Here is an 18,921-nt window from a genome sequence, read left to right as displayed (position 1 = left end):
AAAAGGTAGATCTAACTTTTCTATCTCCTTTCTAACTTATTAACACATGTGTGGCGTGGAATGCCACACCTCTAGCAGCTTACATACAACTTGCATTCAAGAGCATTTTCTGAAAAATAAACTTAAAAAGGATAAGCTAAACAAAATTAAATATTTTGTGAAAAATAGCTATTAAAACTGTACAAATTGCAATGTTATCGGTAAAAAGTTTTCTTTGCATTGATAATACTCAGTGCATTCATAGTCTTTCCATATATGCTATAATATAATGCACACAAACCCAATTTGTCATATATTGGACAGTGTATAACCTAGACCTATATTCTTAGATCATTTTTGTTAACCAGACAAGTTTTTACATGACAAGAAATTCCTCTATGAGTGCATAGTTATTGAGATATTGCAGAAATATGAAAACATGTGCTTAATATGCATATGTTTCCTGTCTATAAACCTTTATGTGACTTAATTATATGCAAGCAATTAAGCCTTTATCTCAGAAAATGCAGAAAGTTACACTTTGAACTTCAAACACAAGTTTCATCTCCTGTTCTCATCACTACAGTGGAAAGGTTCGACATACTTCTATCCTCCACAAAATATAGATGTTACTTTACAATATGATATAAGAAAAACATTATATTTTAAATGATTTCTCTAATCTGGCACTGAAATTCTTCTTCATAAGAACCTCAGGCATGTCTTCTGGAGAAATCCGTAAAGAAACAAAACTTGAAATGAAGCTGCAGACTACTGGTGATTATCTAATACCCTTTCTAGACAGACCATCTGCATTAGTAGAAGCAGTACCACTTCTATGCTGCAGCCATGCCATAAGTCTGCAAGGCTATATCCCCTCTGCAAAGCATTCCATTCTGCCTACTTGCCCTATATAGCCACTTTAAAGGGTTGTGGTTTGTAACCACGGGTAACTTTCTGCTATACAGATATGGCTATATCTTTTTTTCAGAGCCTAGACTATGACCAAACACTCCTTTATCTATAGCTGCACAAGAATCCTTCCAGAGTTGAGGTGTGTAGCTCAAGTACACAATATGGTGTCAGCCCTTTGAGGAAATCTGACTAAGTATAGCCCCCACCCCAAAGTAGGAAGTGTCTACTTGTACAGTGAATTATTTTTTCTCTTGCCATGGCTAACCATCAGCTGCCTTCAGTTTCTATCTTCATTCACTAGGTCTGCTGAACCTACCTTAAGCTACAAAGGGCTCAATCCACCCATGTCTGGGGCCAGGGAGGAGATTAAGGACACACTGGTGTTGCATAATACTGCTGCCTATGAGTGTGCTGTAACTCCCGTCCCTTCATAGTAGCCTTGCTAGCCCCACTATTGATGCCTTTGAGTGGTGCATGCATAGTCTTTTGAGTCAAACTACTAGTACCCAACAAGTTATAGTAAAGAATAATGTACATAAATCTGATTCAGTAAAACATTTACCAAATGCAACTTGGCCACAAAACCATAAAGGGAATGTGCACTGCTGTCCTAGGTATGAGCTTCTAACATTTAGTCCCACACTAGGACTGTACACTGATCACTTACAGGACTAAGTCTATGCCTAGCTTCTTCTTCCTTCTGCACCCCTCTGTCTGTGAACCACAGTATCCGCAAGTGCCCTACACCCACTGTAACTGCTGTGCAAAAAAATTATTTTCACACGCAGCTACATGAAAAACACACATACACACGCACACACACACACACACGCACACAGTCAATTCCCCTGAATTCTAGCTTTCTTCTTGGTACCGTAGTACTGACACTATTCTGGGTATGACCGGAGAGTACTTGCCACACTTGATTTAACCAAATACAAATAATAAAAAAAAATAATTTCTTTCATTGCTAGAAGTCTTAAGTGAGCTAGTGAACTGGAGACAAAAGTCACAGCTTGCAAACCAATGGTTCTTAATACCACTTTCTCACATAGTAAATAACAATAATAAGTGTATAAATAATAATTGCCAGACACAAGATTTTCAACGTTGAATAAATAAAACCTTATTTGACAAGTAATAAATAAATAAAACTTTAAAAGCAGTGTGCTGATACAAATTAAATACGCAGAGATCAAAAAGTTGTATAAAAAAAGAAAAATTAGCAATCAGTTACACAAATGGGGATATTTAATGAAAACCCCATATCTAAGTTAGATAAATAAATCTAACAGATTTTAGCTTAAAGAGTATTGAACCCTTAGTGTTCTAAGTTCCTAGAACCGACAAGGCAGTATTGCAGACAAACTTCCAGTAAAGTGGTCACCTTCAATATCTTCAGCAAGATTACACTGTTCCCTGGTTTCAAATTCAAATATATATTAATTTCTGGTCATTATTCCTGTGCAGAAACTCAAGAGTTAATCAAATTACACAATTTTCTTAGCTACTAAAAGCAGGTATAATTGCATTACATCAGATTACACTAGTTTCCTTCTCAATCAGAGGAACAAAGGACTAGCTACTAGTAGAATTACATCTATTTACTGTTTGCATTTTAATAACTGCTACATCTTATAATCCTGGCCATCTGTTTCTTTGAAGTACCCTGTCAGTCATAGCTCTCAACCTCTTGGTCCAAAAAATCTGGACAAAGCCAAAAATAATTTGGGGACAGAACCTCAAAAGTAGGGACAATTTTTAAATATCGCTCTTATAAACTTAGAAAGTTGCTAGAATAAAAGGTCTTGTTTACCATGCACTTTCTGAAGTATACAAAGTCTGAAACTCAAACAACTGCCATTATTTAGTGAATTGAACCTCAATGATTTGCCACAGAAATCTAGAAAATCAAAAATTTATTGGGGAACAGACCAAAATATGAGGCAACAATCCGGACATTCTGCAAAAATCTGTACAGTTGAGAGGTATGCAACTAAAATGTATAACCACGGGATTTCCTGTCTCCAAACTCCTGTATAACTTAATTATGTGTAAGTAATTACGTTCTTCTTAAAAAGCTGCAGAAAGTCACATTCTGCACTTCAAATACAAGTTTTGTCAACTTTTATCATTGCTTCAGATAAAACGTCACAGGGTTGTGCACATTCCTAGGCCGTAGAAAGCATGCATTTTGCTTTACAGATGTGTTACCAGTAGGAAACAAGAGTGGAGAAAGCAGACTATCTCTAAGTAAGTTTTCTTTAGTCTGACAATACCCTGGTACCACAACCAGCTGCATGAGATGTTACTGCTAGCATCTTAGCACAAGTGATACACCTGTACACTACAAAATGATGGGTGTCTGCTTAAACTGATCACTCTGGCTCATTGCACCCATTCTATATGCTTTCCAATTAATGTCACCATGATTGATTTCATCTTTTCATACCTTGTGTCTCTCATGAATTTATCATTTGCATACATGGTGTCTTTCACTAGCATATTGACATTCATTTGTATGTCATTATGTAGTTATTTGCATAGGATGAATATTATGTTAATGCTTGTTAGGTCACACTTCCTACATCTCTGAATCACCCATTCCCTGCATGTTGTCACTCACCATGTTATTTTGCTAAATGAACTCTATTATTGTTTCTGAATACCACAGTAACAGTTACTTCTGTAAGTACTGACATTATGCCTTTCTCTTTCATTTTATAATGAACCTCATTGTTCTAAGGGTCTTTGTTTCTAGATCACATTTTTTTTCACAATGTGTTGGTGATTTTCTCATTCTCTCTCCCTGGGATTCAGACATATTTTCCACATTGTGGTCAGCAATCATGTGTAATGAGTAGGCACACACAAGGTGTGCATGATTCATAGATGCACTGACTGAAAGCAGGGGAGATCAAGCATTGTATATTAACGGTTTTATAAAAGCATAATAAGCAACATTATTTAAATGAGGAACTCAGTGGATGCAAACAAAGGTAAAGAACATGGTGAAGTGATTCAGAAGCATATATATTCTGTGACTAGAGGTGTTTGCTCCAGAGAAATTGACTGCCATAAAATCCTGAAGTTACAGGAGAGGAATAGTAAGATAACAATAGGGGTAGCATTAAAAAATCTGTATATGCAGCAAACTGCACTAGTTACTGGCAGTTATGATGTTGCACTTCTTCACCCAAGAGGCACTGTGTAATCTGTCCTCGCTTAATGTTTCATGCCCTACTTGACATTGAAATTATAGACTAGCACCATGTGCAAGAGCCAGTTGAAATGTGTCACCCTCTTCTGCAGACCCATTTGAATTATGGAACACTTTTCAAAGTGGATAGCAAGGTATCTGTAGTTTTGAGAATACTAGTTACAAGGACCTTTTGGCAACCAGCAGGAGACACAATGAGGTATCCCATATATTTATCTCAAGGATACTTCAGAGTTCATCAGTGCCATGCTGCAGCATGTAGGGGTGTATATGTGGATCCCTCCTACTAAAATAGAGAGAGTGAACGCCATGCAGAACTTTATGACTTAGCCCATTTTTCTGATATAGCAGATGTCACAGACTAAACCCACATTAAAATAAAGGCCCCACCAGATGAGCTTGGAATAAGGTATATTAACCATGAAAGTTACCACTCTGCTAACTATCAGATGGTCTGTAATTCATAAAGCATAATCTACAATATGCCTCCAGGTCACGCAGTCTGTATCCATGACTCTCATGTATGGCACATGTGTGACTTATGTTAATAGCTTGACGGGTGATTTTCCCCAGGGCATCTTATTGTTAATGCTGGATATACCCTTGATGGCTTGTGATGGTTGGCTTTCCCCAGGAACATCTCACTGGTGATGCTGAATATCCCCTGGAGCCATGGTTAATGAAACCAATCAGGGATCCATATACCATGGTAGCCAATGGATACAATTATCCCCTATTTATAAACAGAGGTCATCATCAAACATGTTTAGGCTGATGAATGCATGCTTCCAATGTATTTGGTGGTGCTCTGCAGTATTACCCAAGAAAATGTACCAAGATATTCTCATTATGTGCAATGTTACATAATATAATATGGACGAAACAGTAATAACAGGCAGTACATGGTAGGATGAACATGGCCCAGTACACCAGGCAATGGAGGATAAGCAAGATGAGGAGGTAGTGGTAGAGTTAGCAGCAATAGAAGAACTTGCCAGGTGAAGGCAGGTACAAAACATTAGCATCTAGCCCATAACTGGTATAGGGGATTGAGGGCTGCTATAATGGTTAAGGTGTTTACTTCATATTCACAAAGTACAGGTTTGATTCTTACTTTTGAAAGTGATATTACCTAAGCTTAAAATAGCCCACAAGGGCAGCTAATCTAGCACTTACCTATGAACCTATATATATATATAAAACAGCTGAAGTGACATATGCAAAATTATTATTTGTAGAGATGGGGAGGCACAGTGTGCAGTATCTTTCACAGTGAAATGTTTGCATGTTATTCAAGCTGAAAGAAACTTTGTGCTGTGTGTGTGTGTGTGTGTGTGTGTGTGTGTGTGTGTGTGTGTGTGTGTGTGTGTGTGTGTGTGTGTGTGTGGGTGTGCATATTCCTGTGTGTGTATGGGTCTGTGGTCTGAGACAGAGCCTCAGCAGATGTTGCAGCACTGTGGAAAGTTTGTATGGACAGGTCCAGGGCACTCACAGGAAAAGTGCAGGCATCCTGTGGATAGCCTTGTCCATTGGAGCCCCCTCACCTTAGAGGGTCAGAGGCACTAACAAGTTCTTCTTTAGAAGCAGGCATCTGCCTTAATGTGAATGACAACTCACACTGCATGAATATGTGGCATGAGTTCTACAAATTTATGGATGTTCACATCTGATCCTCCACACTTCCACAGTAGATGGAGGGGTAGAAGTGGTGGCACTGTCTGTGTCTGACCTAGGCCTCCCACACCAATGATGACCATCAACTCTTGAGCAGAAGTGGAGCAACCATGTAACATGCCTGGCATGCATCCTTTGAGCGCAGAGAAACCTTAGCCATACAAGCGGCTAATAGATCATGGCTAGGATGTCACACATATAGGGCATGTGGCCTATATGTGTGGCACCCTGTAAAAACATAGCATATCTGGAAAGTCTGAGGTTTTGTTAGCCAATGTCTATATAATGTCCCTACACATTCACTGTGTTGTGAACATTGAGACAGCTATCTTGAGGGGGACTAGTACTTATGGTGTCTACGTCCACTAGCATGCGAGTCACCCCTGTACTCCCCATTCATAATTGAGCTTGCAGCAGTCACTGTAGACTGCACAAAGAGGGGTGACATTACTTACTAGCAATATCTGTCAATGACATCTGGTCCTACAGTGTTTACCTGTGATATGTAGTGAGAGTAGGGACCAAGTTGAGGATGCCCTGGAGAGGTGGAGATATGCTTTAGAGAGGAGAGGAATGAATGTCAGCAGGGCTAAAACAGAATATATGTGTGTAAATGAGAGGAAGGGTAGAGGAATGGTGAGGATGCAGGATGTAGAGTTGGTAAAGGTGGATGAGTTTAAGTACTTGGGATCAACAGTTCAGAGTAATGGTGAGTGTGGAAGAGAGGTGAAGAAGAGAGTACAGGCAGGGTGGAATGGGTGAAGAAGAGTGTCAGGAGTGGTTTGTGACAGACGAGTACCAGTAAGAGTGAATGGGAAGGTCTACAAGAGGGTAATAAGACCAGCAATGTTATATGGGTTGGAGACGGTGGCATTGACAAAAAGGCAGGAGTCAGAGCTGGATGTGACAGAGTTAAAGATGTTAAAATTTGCACTGGGTGTGACTAGGATGGACAGGATTAGGAATCAGTATATTAGAGGGTCAGCTCAGGTTGGACAGTTTGGAGACAAAGCAAGAGAGGTGAGATTGCGTTGGTTTGGACATGTGCTAAGGAGGGATGTTGGGTATATTCAGAAAAGGATGCTAAGGATGGAGCTGCCAGGTAAGAGGAAAAGAGGAAGGCCTAAGATAAGGTTTATGGATGTGGTGAGAGAGGACATGCAGGTAGTTGTTGTGAAAGAGCATGATGCAGAGGACAGGAAGAAATGGAAACAGATGATCCGCTGTGGTGACCCCTAACGGGAACAGCTGAAAGAAGATGATGATGAAAGTGGGTTCCAAAGGTACAGTGGCTATGTCCACAAACTGGGTAGGGTAGCTGCATTCCACATTCCCTGTGTCTGGTACCATCAATGTGCCCCCTGACTGTGTCAATTGTTCACTGCCATCATTGTCAGAGTCAGATACATCTCTACCATCAGGTAGTGGTATGTTCACAGTGGAGGAGGTGTAGTACATCACTTGTAAAGACCACAATGGAGAATACCTACAATAAGTAAAACCTATCACCATAACTTTAATCCCAGTGAATAAATGATAGATGTGACATATTTATGGTAGAACATAATATGATAGTCCTTACCCAATGTTTTGACACTATATACAAAGGTATATTTAGTGATGTGCAGTATACTACTCAGTTAAGAAGTATTCATTCCCCACAACATCACTGATACACACCCTGATGGAAATTCAAGGAGCATGATGCAGTTTTACTCCAGTAGCCATCACCACACCATGAGATGACATTACACTCTTTGACAACATGAATCATGTTGAAGGCTCAATATTTGACCTGTTTGTAGTCCCTGCCATGACCACCAAGATCATTGGTAATGTTCACTGCATCACATCACGCATGGTCAGAGAAGGGCTGGTCAGATGTCTTTTGGTTGAACATTTGCCAACTATGGAGATGGTCAGCTTGCAGCAGTATCTTACTCACTGCATAGGAAAATGTGCATTTTCTAGGCTTCTGTTTTCCAGGTGTTATCCTGTGTGGGGAAAGAAAAACATATATGAGGATATGGATAGGAAGGGTCTACTTTAATTAAATGAAAGTGGAATCCGTCAAATATGAATCCGTCGACACATAAACAGTGAAACGCGATAATGTCGAACACGCAAAACCACGAAATTTAAACTTCGAAACTGCAATAGTCGACCAACCCCACCACCCGTAACATACTACCTACACAAACACAACAACAAAAAACACATGCATACACTAACCAAAACCCTACTACTAACCCTAAATTAAAGCAACAAAACCCCACTTGTAACCCCACACTAAACCCCACATACACAACTATCTATGCACTACCCTTAACCCCTCCCTAACCCTAAGGTCCGTAACTACCGCACACTTACCCTACAGAACTATACCCACACAAAGTAAATATTCCACACACATACACTTAACAAAACCTTACGCTAAAACTTACATACATTACCTATATATGTACTTACCTTAACCCGCACCCTATCCCTAAGGTCCGTAACTATCGCACACTTACCTTACACAGCTATACCGCAAATGGGCCAACTATGACAATTCGACATTTCCGATTTCGCTATTTAGTGCGTTCAATGTTTCCACGTTTCACTGTTTACATGTCGACGGATTCATATTCGACGGATTCTGCTTTTGTTTAATTAAAGTAGACCCGGATAGGAATGCATTGCTTACACAGATGTTTATACAGCCTACAAGCCCTGTGATGATGCTTGCTATTTGTAAAATATAAATGTAGATTGAAATGCACATGCAAACATTCACACACACACACACACACACACACACACACACACACACACACACACACACACACACACAAATATACATGCATTAGCTTAATATTTTTCATACTATATATACCATTATAGCATTTCTTCCACTCCCCAATATAGTAGCAATGTATCCAGTATGCATAGTATGCTCAGCCTGCATTTGACATCACCCCAAAACAAACTTCATTCAAACACCCTCATCACCTCTTTTCTGGGAGATAGCTGTCCATTGGTGAACTTGCATTTGGCATTGGCATTCACTGCCTGGGATTGTATGCATGGGTTCCTACTGTTTGTATTATTGCACATACACAGTTAGAGAAAGACATACCAGCTCTACATAGGTAGGCTGCCTGCTGGCAGGGTGTGCGTCTGTTAACCAGGGGTGGAATACTGATATTTTCAGCTGCATGTCCTGTCATGCAGACACATGAATAACTCGCTCTACAAGAGTGTCAGTGCCCAGATGTGCAATAGTGTGCAGGCTCTGTGAGTATTACGTATGCAGCTAGCGATAAGTGCTCACACAGTATATATATCTCTATATAATGCCATAACAATCCACTTCACTGATGGTTATGTACACCTGTGATACTTACTGCTGCTTCTGTATCAAATCCCCCCTCCAAAGAAAATCTCCACACACAAAGCTAGTACAGCATTCATATGGGAATAACTGCATGCCTGCATGTAAAGTAAACATTACAGCCTCTGCTGTGACCATTACAAAAAACCTAAACATGGCCTCATACAACATGAGCAGAGACACACCTGACAGTAGCATAGCCTTGCATCACAATGGCAGTACACATGAATTCCCAATACTATGCTTTGCAATTTTAATGATGAATTGTTCTTTTATGTCAAGCTGTTTGATTCAAGGTAACCTCCCTTTTTGTTTAGTATACATGGCTTGATTGTAACTCGTTCCACATCTCTAACTTACAAATGGGCCCATTACTTTCAAACAGAACTGTGTATATAGACAGTTTTACAACCAAGTACCTGCTGAAGGCACAGTAGCTATATACAATGTTAGAAAGAATTAGGCTCACCTCACAATGGGAATATGTAGCTTCCTTTATGAAAATGTAGTGCACCTTGGACAGTATTCTGTTGGTACCAGTACCCACCTGTAGATTGATGAGGCTCTTAGCAGATGATGACTGGAGGCTCTGAGCATGCTACTTATGTTAATGAAGTCCCAACTCATCAAACTTTCTGAATTGCTCTTTCCACATGTAGTACTTGTTCCTATAGTCACACTAAGGCTGTCTCCTTCTAGTGAACCTGCATGAGCACCTTCAGTGCGCACTGAGCAATCATGGGTGGATCAATGACTCTGACACGGTCAGCATGCAATATATTTTAAATATGCAGTTAATGAAGCCACTAAAGAGTATATTTTCTCTCAAAACTAAGCCTCATGCAGATAGTGCATACATCTTACACAATTTATCACACATTTTCACCACCCTGATATACCAATATTTTCAGCACTACATTTTAAACACCCCATCAAAAGTTACTGTGCTAAAATGTCCCACATTGTGTGGCACATGTAGAAACGTACAACAAGCATGACTGGGAAAGCCCAACATTATCCTCTGAAGTCAGATCTGGACTATGGCCATAGCTTCTAATGGTGTGTATGGCAAGGGCGCCCTGGTGGTGTAATAATAAATCAAAAATCTTCCTGCATTTGCTACATAGGGACCACTAGATTTGACTGCTTTGGGATACATATGAGAGTCTTTGATATAATATAGATGCCTGGCACTGTCTTGCCAGGGCTGTCTCCAATGACATTGGCATTCTGTGCTCTGTTGAGCAGTGTAGGCACCACTACAGTGATATTTGGACATGCCATCCTGGCATTGTGAGCTGTTCGGAAGAAGGGGTCAAAGTAAGGATATCTCAGATGTATAGTAAGTATCTGTCTAGCCTATGAGGATTACGGATTGCTTATGTTTTACTTAGAAGGTCATAGGCATGTAACTAAATGGGTTTGTTTTACTTTCCAGCTCAGGAGGCCATGCAGGAGAATCATTATCTATATTTCTGAGGTGGATGGAAAGGCTTTCTATGTACAGAAGCATATATTCCTTTTCATTCTTTATTTCAGTGCACTTGCTTTAGTAAATTATATTATTGCATTAGTTATGTAGCAGCAACATGCACATCATTTACCTGTTCAGTGTTGGCATGTTTAGATGTATAGATACTGCTACTGATATTTGGATGCTACTCACAGCATGAGTGAATAGTTGTTCTGGCACTGTATGTGAATGTTCCTGTTTTAAGCCTGTACATATGTAAGTGTTACAGTACTAGGTATATAAGGTAAATTGGTCAGTGAATCACCATGATGTCCCAGCCCTTTCTAGACTGGCTACCACTCCTACACCTGAGCTTAATATGATGCACAAGTAGTACACTTTCAGAATGTTTACCTGTGCCCACCTTGCTGGAATAGCACATTGTAGCACAGCGCCCTCTGTGTATCACACATCTATCCTGCTAATCAGCTATTTAGGCTTTTGCATTTGTACTTACAGTTTGTATGATGTCATTATTGATATGTATGTCTTGAAGTTTGTTTATTGAGTTTATTGTAATTTGCATTTCTCTCTCTCGCTCTCTCTTGCATTTCTGTACAGCAGCTGCATGGCAGTGCCAGTGTTAAAGCCTGGGTTCAAAGTCCCCTTAGCAGATCTAGCCAGTGCCTTCATCTCCCTAGGCAGCAGCATCATGGGCTGCCTCCAATCTGACTGCATTGGGGGGCAGATAGGGTGACCACCTCTCTTACCTATGGGGGCAGATGGGGTGATCACCTCTCTTACCCATGGTGGTGCTTCACTGACTTGGAGTATCTTCATGGCTATCAGCTGCTCTGCCAGGGGTAGTGCATTTGTTATCCACAGAGAACTGATGGAGGTGAAATGGAAGTTGCTGGATTAGTGGCTGAATGCTCTCACTGACTACACACCCCTGCCTGTAACACCAAATGACAGTGTGACAGAAGTGCAGTATAAGAAACCACATTTACCATATCCCCAACCCAGTGTTTTGTCTCCATGCTTTCCATGTACATTTTCCAATAATCCCCATCAGCAGTGTCCTCTCTTTATATCTCTGTATCCACTGCTCTCCCCCTCCTTTATTGTGTCAGCACTTCCCCTTTATTGTGTTAGCACCTCCCCTTTCAGTCTTTAGTCTCCATTATGAGTTTGTGTGGTTTGCCCCAGCTACCAACTCTCAACCTCTTATTTTACCTTAACCTTCTCTTACATCCTGACCCATTCTTCTTCCTTGAAATAAACAAAATGGGCATCTATCCCACACAAAAATACCATCCCCTCCCTCTTCCCTCTGCCATTCTTTCCTTCCCTGTTTCACTTCTCTGTTGTCCTCCACTTGCTGTCCTATTTCCACTCTTCATTATATAAAACAAAAGATTTAAGTAGTGCAGTGGTCCCTTTATAGTAATGTGCTGTTTTTCACATATTCTTAGAGCATGTGTAGGTGCCGAGGCAGGAACACCCTCTAGGCATTACCTGAATGCATAGTCACTGCTATAGATTTTACTCTGTCTTCTATGGCCCTGCTCTGGGTATGAGTGTGATCAATATATTGCTATGATCAGAAGGGCAAGTTTTCACATTGTTAATTGATAATGAGCTCTGGACTTCATCATGCTATAAACAGGGTCTCTCTCAGTGGTTCCTTCAATAAATTTCCTAATTATTCTCAGAGATATTCTTATTACATTTTTTTTTTATACAATAACATCTTCTTACTGGAGAGTTCATAAACTACATGGAAATTATTCTATAAACACTATTAAATATGGTGACAAGGGCAAAAGCAAGTGAGAACTCAGGTCTGGGACAATGCTGTATATACAGTGACCATAACTGCCATAACATACTATGTTCTTTGGTGTAGTGCAGTATAGCTACAAGGTCAAATATTTGTAAACAGTTCTTATACTAGAGTTGTTGTTTATGGCAACCATTTTCAAGACATTTTCAAATTTCTACAAACCAAAATATATGTTACTTTACAATTAGAACTCAGATATCAGATCAACATAATTTTACCTGCTATGTTTTCATTGTTAATAGCTTTTTCTCATATTCAGCAGAAACAAGCAAATCGGCAGAAATGTCATAATCTGTAATTGTTCATGTTCTACAGTCACATTTTTGAGAGTTCTGCCATATGCCGCTGCTTGACTAAGCAAGCACATAAATAGGCACATTGTGTATGTATTGTCAGATACATTTCTTGTTGTGCTTGCAGGTACATGTTTTAACCAATTAAAGCACATAAATATGTATGATGCCATTACAGCTTTCAAGGAAATGTGGTTTAGGAAACTTTTACACATTCAAATGCAATGTTTAATAAGTATAGTGTGCATACTACTGAGCAAGCACACTGCCAGGCTCACTGGAAATAAATATTCTCTCTCACGTATTTAAACAGCACTTCTCAATCTTGCCCTTAACATTTTTCACCTGAGGAGGCTGACACTTTGCCATCTCTTGCTGCATTTCTAGCTGTGCCAGCTGAAAGGTGACAACAAACAGATAAAGGATCCATTGATATATAAACTAGTGTTTCTCTTAGTTCTCACTTAGTCAGACCCTAGCCTAAAAGAAAGGAAGTTAATCTTACTGCCTTAATTTATAATCTAATTATCTAATTGTGTTTTTTTAACTCCTTGTTGACCAGGTTAGTCACAATAGGCCAATGGCGTCTTTTCAGGGAAGACCCAAGGTGGTATTCATACTGATTATGGGAAATTTGGTAGGGCACTGGGAAAGTTCACCTACTGATTAGCATACAGGGATGCTAGTGATGGTAACACGTTCTACTTGCTCTTTCCGTTCCAGGTGCATAGGTGATCTAGAGAAACAGAAGGAAGTATCTTGAGTTCAAGTGATCACAATTTAAGTATGGAAAATAAAAACTGATTGGGGAAATGGTTGAGCCTTTACATGAAAGCCAGCTAAACAAAATGGAAGAGATGAAGAAGTCAGTAATACTGGAGGAGAATGGAGCTTTAGATAAAATCATCAGAGTGGTTCCAGATTAGGAAGTTTTATTCCAGGAGAAGCTGTTCACGGGAGAAGAAGAAAGTCAGCAGGGATGTATTTTTACAACCTTTCAATCTGGAGGTTGCGGGATGTGTACCTAAAATAAACAATCAACCAAAATGAACTGGAGAGCGAACTGGCGGCATCATGGGGCAAAATTATGGAGAGAATACAGGAAGAAGAGATTACAGAAGACACTAAAAAAAAAGTAAAAGAAGGAGAAAGAAGAAGTGAACAGGCAAATGAAATGAAAAAGACATATGTAGTAAGAATAAGCAGTCAGAAAGAAACAGGACTGGACAAGTTTGAGGTATGGGATACTGTAATTGTACCACTGAGCATTTCACCCAAGGAGGTAAGAGTTCATTTTCTTACCAACAAAGAAACATACTGTGATTTAATTTTTGAATCAGCACAATATATGGGCATCTATGGAAAATTTCATAGAAAAATATGAAGAAAAAAAGAACTGCAATCCTTGGGCTGAATATGTAGTATATACATTTCATAGAGAGACAAAAATAGTTATTATACAATTTAGAACAAAAGTTGAAAAAGATTAACTGAAAAAACATTTAAAGACAACATGTAAAAATATGATGGGCACAACTAAAATATATGATAAAAGAGGTTTATGGACTGTGGGTTGGGAATATGGTATTATTTTGGAAAGTGAATGTGATAATGTTGTGGATATTCCTAGTGTGATTAATGTAAATGGTAACACAGGATTTAAGTACAGAGGGCAACCTAAAATAAGTTTTTTTGTGAAAAAATAACCTCTTGATTGGTGAATGTGATAAACGAAAATGTTTTATCTATGGCAAAGCAGAGCATGCAGCAAAAAAGTGTGATATGAAATGTAAAAATGTGGAAAAACAGGATATACATGAGTTGATTGTGAAGAAAGTGCAGAAATTGTACAAAAAAAGGTACACAAGATTCAGTATATGATGCAAACATAGAACAGGAACAAGAAAAACAAGAAAAAAAGATATAATGGAAGCAAAATCTGGGGAAAGAGAAGGGGAAGAAGAGGCACTCAATGCAAGTGAAGAAGAATGCATAAATTGGCAAGTAGTGAGAGGAAAGAGAAAGTCTATAAGGAAAAGGGTAAAAGAGAGGAAAAGAACATTTATAAGCATAATTGTGAAAGAGAACAAAAAAGGTAAAGGATGAAATAGAAGCAACAACAATATCATTTTAAGGTTGAAAAATTTAGCTTTAAATGTGTATAGCATGAAGAATATTATAAGAAAAATGGGTATTTTAGAATGGAGTCCTTCAGTAGACATGCATATTATCATATTAGAAAATACCAGGATTTTGACAGAAGAAGAAAGCTTACAAACCAAAGTTCTATGGAGTGGAACAGTTATTTGGAATATGGGAAAAGACACATGTTCAGGAATAGGTATATTATGTAAAGAAAATATCAAAATCTTAGATTTCACAATAGTCAAATTAGGAATAATAATGGTGCTAGATTTAAGATGGAAAACAAAGGTTTATAGAAACATTTAGTTGTATGCATATGCTACAAAGAAAGAAAGAGAAATAATGTTTAAAAAATCTAAATTATGTAGGTGCTAACATGGATGTAATATTAGTGGGAAACTTTAATTGTAATTTAAGAATAGGAAAGAAAACTAGCAATGATGTTAAAATTATATATGAGATAATGAAATGCGGAAAGTTATATATAGGGACAACAAAAATTGGATTTACAGAAGAGGAGAAATTAAAACAAATTAAAATGGAAATTGACTATTTCTTAGTATCAAAAAGTTTAAAAATATTACAAAAAGGGATAAAAAAGACAGTTTTTTCAGATCATATAGCTCTATGGATAGAGGTATATGAGAAAGAAGGATACATAATAATAGGCAAAGGTGTTAAAAGGTTTAATGAAAAATATTTTAATAAAATGATAGAAAATAAATAAATTATGGAATGATCATACAAGTATGAGAATGTTTTATAAACATTGGACAAGTTGGTGGATAAGCTTTAAGGAAAATATGCAAAATGCTTTCTGAGATGCCAAAATGCAAAGAGAATAGACAAATTAAGATATAAACAACTGAGTCAAGAAGTGTTCAAGGAAATAATAAGAGATACAAGAATACTTTTTGAAAAAGAAAAAAATATATATGATATAAACCAAGAAAAGATTAAAAGACAGTTATATAAACAAAGATACTGCTTACAAAAAAGAAAAGACTTAGTAGCACCCTACTTAAATAAATTAGTAAAAGAGAACAAGAGAATCTTCCTCTTCTTTCGTTTTTTCGGAAGTTGCCACAGTGGATCACCTGTCTGTTCATGATTGGCAGAGAAGTTTTATGGTGTTGAGTTGCCAGCCCGGTGCCCAACCTTCCACAGAAGGAACACACACACACACACACACACACACACACACACACACACACACACACACTCATGCCTAGGGCCAATTTAGAGTATCCAATCCACTTACAGCATGTCTTTGTAATGTGGGAGGAAACTGGAGCACCCGGAGGAAACCCACACAACCACAGGGAGGACATGCAGACTCCGCACAGAAGGCACCCTAGCCGAGGATCAAACCGGAGAACCTCTTGCTGTAAGGCAGCAATGCTAACTGTTGCACCACCGCGGCTGCCCAAAAGAGAACAAGAAAATAATAAGAGAATTAAAAAACAATGAATGAGAAAAAATAATAACACAAGACAAAATGTACAAGGTGATTAAAAAGCATATAGAATAGAATTTTGTAAAAAAGGAGACAAACATAAAACAGAAATGGATAGTTAAAAAACTAATGACCAAAAACCAAGAATAATATAACCAACAAACACAAGTCCAACAGAAGAGGCCAGGAACACCAGCTGCATGACCAAACTTTTATTTACCACAAAGTGTAAGCGCTTTTGTTTGGTACCTGTGACCAAACTTCATCAGACAATTAAATTAAAACACACAGGTCACAAGGTACCAAACGAAAGCGCTTACACTTTGGGGTAAATAAAAGTGCAGCTTGTGTTCCTGGCCTCATCTGTTGGCCTTGTTTTTGCTAGTTAAAAAACTAAGTGAAGAAGCTAATGAGAATGTGGAAAAAAATATAAGTGTAAAAGAACTAAATGGAACATTAAAAAATATCAATAAAGATACAGCCACAGGACTGGATGGTATTGAATATCATATGTACAATGATATGTAAAATTGGCAAAAATCCTTTTTGTGGCAGTACTAATTGAATGGTTAAGGAAAGGTATAATAGATAAATGGATATGTATGGGAATTATGAAATTCATATGGAAAAAGGTGACAAAGATGATTTAAAAAAACTGGAGACCAATAGTATTGAATAATGTAGATTAGAAGATATTTATGAGAATAATAACTAAAAGATTAACAAATAAAGTAGATAACGTGCTTGAACAAACCATCTTTGGTAGAAAAGGGAAAGGAAGTCAAGAATTATTCTGGATAGTAAAAGAAGTAATAGACAATATTTTAAATAAAAAAAGTAAAAGCTAAAATTATGGTAGGAGATCTAAGTTAGGAATTTGATAAAATACAATACAAAGCTATATGAGGCACATTAGAGGCATATAATATGTGTTAAAGACAATTGGCTTATGTATAAAAAAAGAAAAATAGTAAAGATTTTCGATTCAAGGGAATTATAAGAGATATACAGTTAAATAAAGAAACTATTGATATACTAGGCATAGTATTTAGAAAAAAACTGAATATACTCATAATGGGAGAAAATAATTCAAGAAATAAGACATATATGCATATTTTGGGAATCATATATGCTAGCATACAAGAAAAAAGTGTATCTGATAAATTCTATTTTACTAGGTAAGTTAGCATATGTAGCCAGAAATAATGTCTATAATATTTTCATTCATATGGGGATCTAGACTGAATCCAGTGAGAAGGGGAATTTTATATGTAAAGAAAGAAGAAGGTGGATTGGGGTTAATAAACCCAATTGTTCATACACCTTCATTGAATCTTTATAAAGCCTTAACAAGTTACAAGAAAGAGAATAATAATCTGACAGAAATCATTTTGTATGATAAATATAGGTGTTTGGGGGAAAATGGAAACAGAGAAAAGATCAAAAAATTACATGAATGAAGAAATGAAGGAATATCAAAATAAAATATGCTTATGGAGGTTAAAAGCAGATACAGTAACAACATAGGAAATAATGGTATTTAAACATTATGAAAGAATACTATTTTATTTTTCCTTGGAAACATTTAGTAATTAAAAAGAAGAAAGCTATTAAAATGAGATTCATGTGGTATAAATAATATATGAATGCAAAGATTTTCTGTGATGATTATCAATTGGTAAACTACCCGTTAAGGCTAACATGCCCTATAAAAGAAAACAAGAAAGGATATGCATTCATTGTGGAGAACTTGAATCAACAGAACATGTTTTTTTTTAAATCTGTTAGAGTAAAGAAGTTATGGGAAGAAATATGTAAAATTAAGTGTTGAAATGTTTGGAAAAGGTATAACATATAAACATAGATATGTTGGAATATGGATATTACAGGAAGATAAAACAAAAATAAGTGAACAAAATTGATATAATAATATTTTATATTCGATAGAGAATATGGATGGAGAGACTTAAGTCAAATTTAATGGAAAATGGATATCAGCAGAAATTCTAAAGAAAACACATTATTGGCTTTGGAAAAAAAGGTGGGAGAGTGCTTAATAATATAAACTTGCTTTATATTGTATAAACGTGTGAATAATTGTTAATAATGTATATATCAGTTATGTAAATAATGTGTATAAGCAATGATTATCAATAATGAACCCCTACTCATTATCATAGGGGGACTCGATTCACAGCTGCACTTCCTGTCTTCTGTTCCAGTTGTAAAGGCAGACTACAGAACAAGGAAGTTGTTAACTGAAAGTATGGCAGTTCAAAGGGGAAATACTGTGGATTTGGTTGCTGATAATCTGTCAGCAGAGACAATAATTATGTTCAAGAAGGAGTTGGAAGTTAAGAAGGTGTTTAGTGAAGATGGTGTGTCAGATGTGACAGAAAAGTCAACTGAAGTGGTAAAAAAACAAGGGGATAAGTCAGAAGAGTTTGAGAAAGATCAGGAATATTTATTTCAGCAAAACTTGCTTGAATCAGGAAATACAATTCAAAGCTGTATTGTTACATTCCCACAGCTGGGTGGGTTATTGCGAGATGATTACCTTAAAA

Source organism: Protopterus annectens, chromosome 2.part0 (assembly GCF_019279795.1).
Source record: "Protopterus annectens isolate FY-2018-M chromosome 2.part0, PAN1.0, whole genome shotgun sequence".
NCBI classification, from domain to species: domain Eukaryota; kingdom Metazoa; phylum Chordata; order Ceratodontiformes; family Protopteridae; genus Protopterus; species Protopterus annectens.
This window is presented reverse-complemented; position numbering follows the sequence as displayed.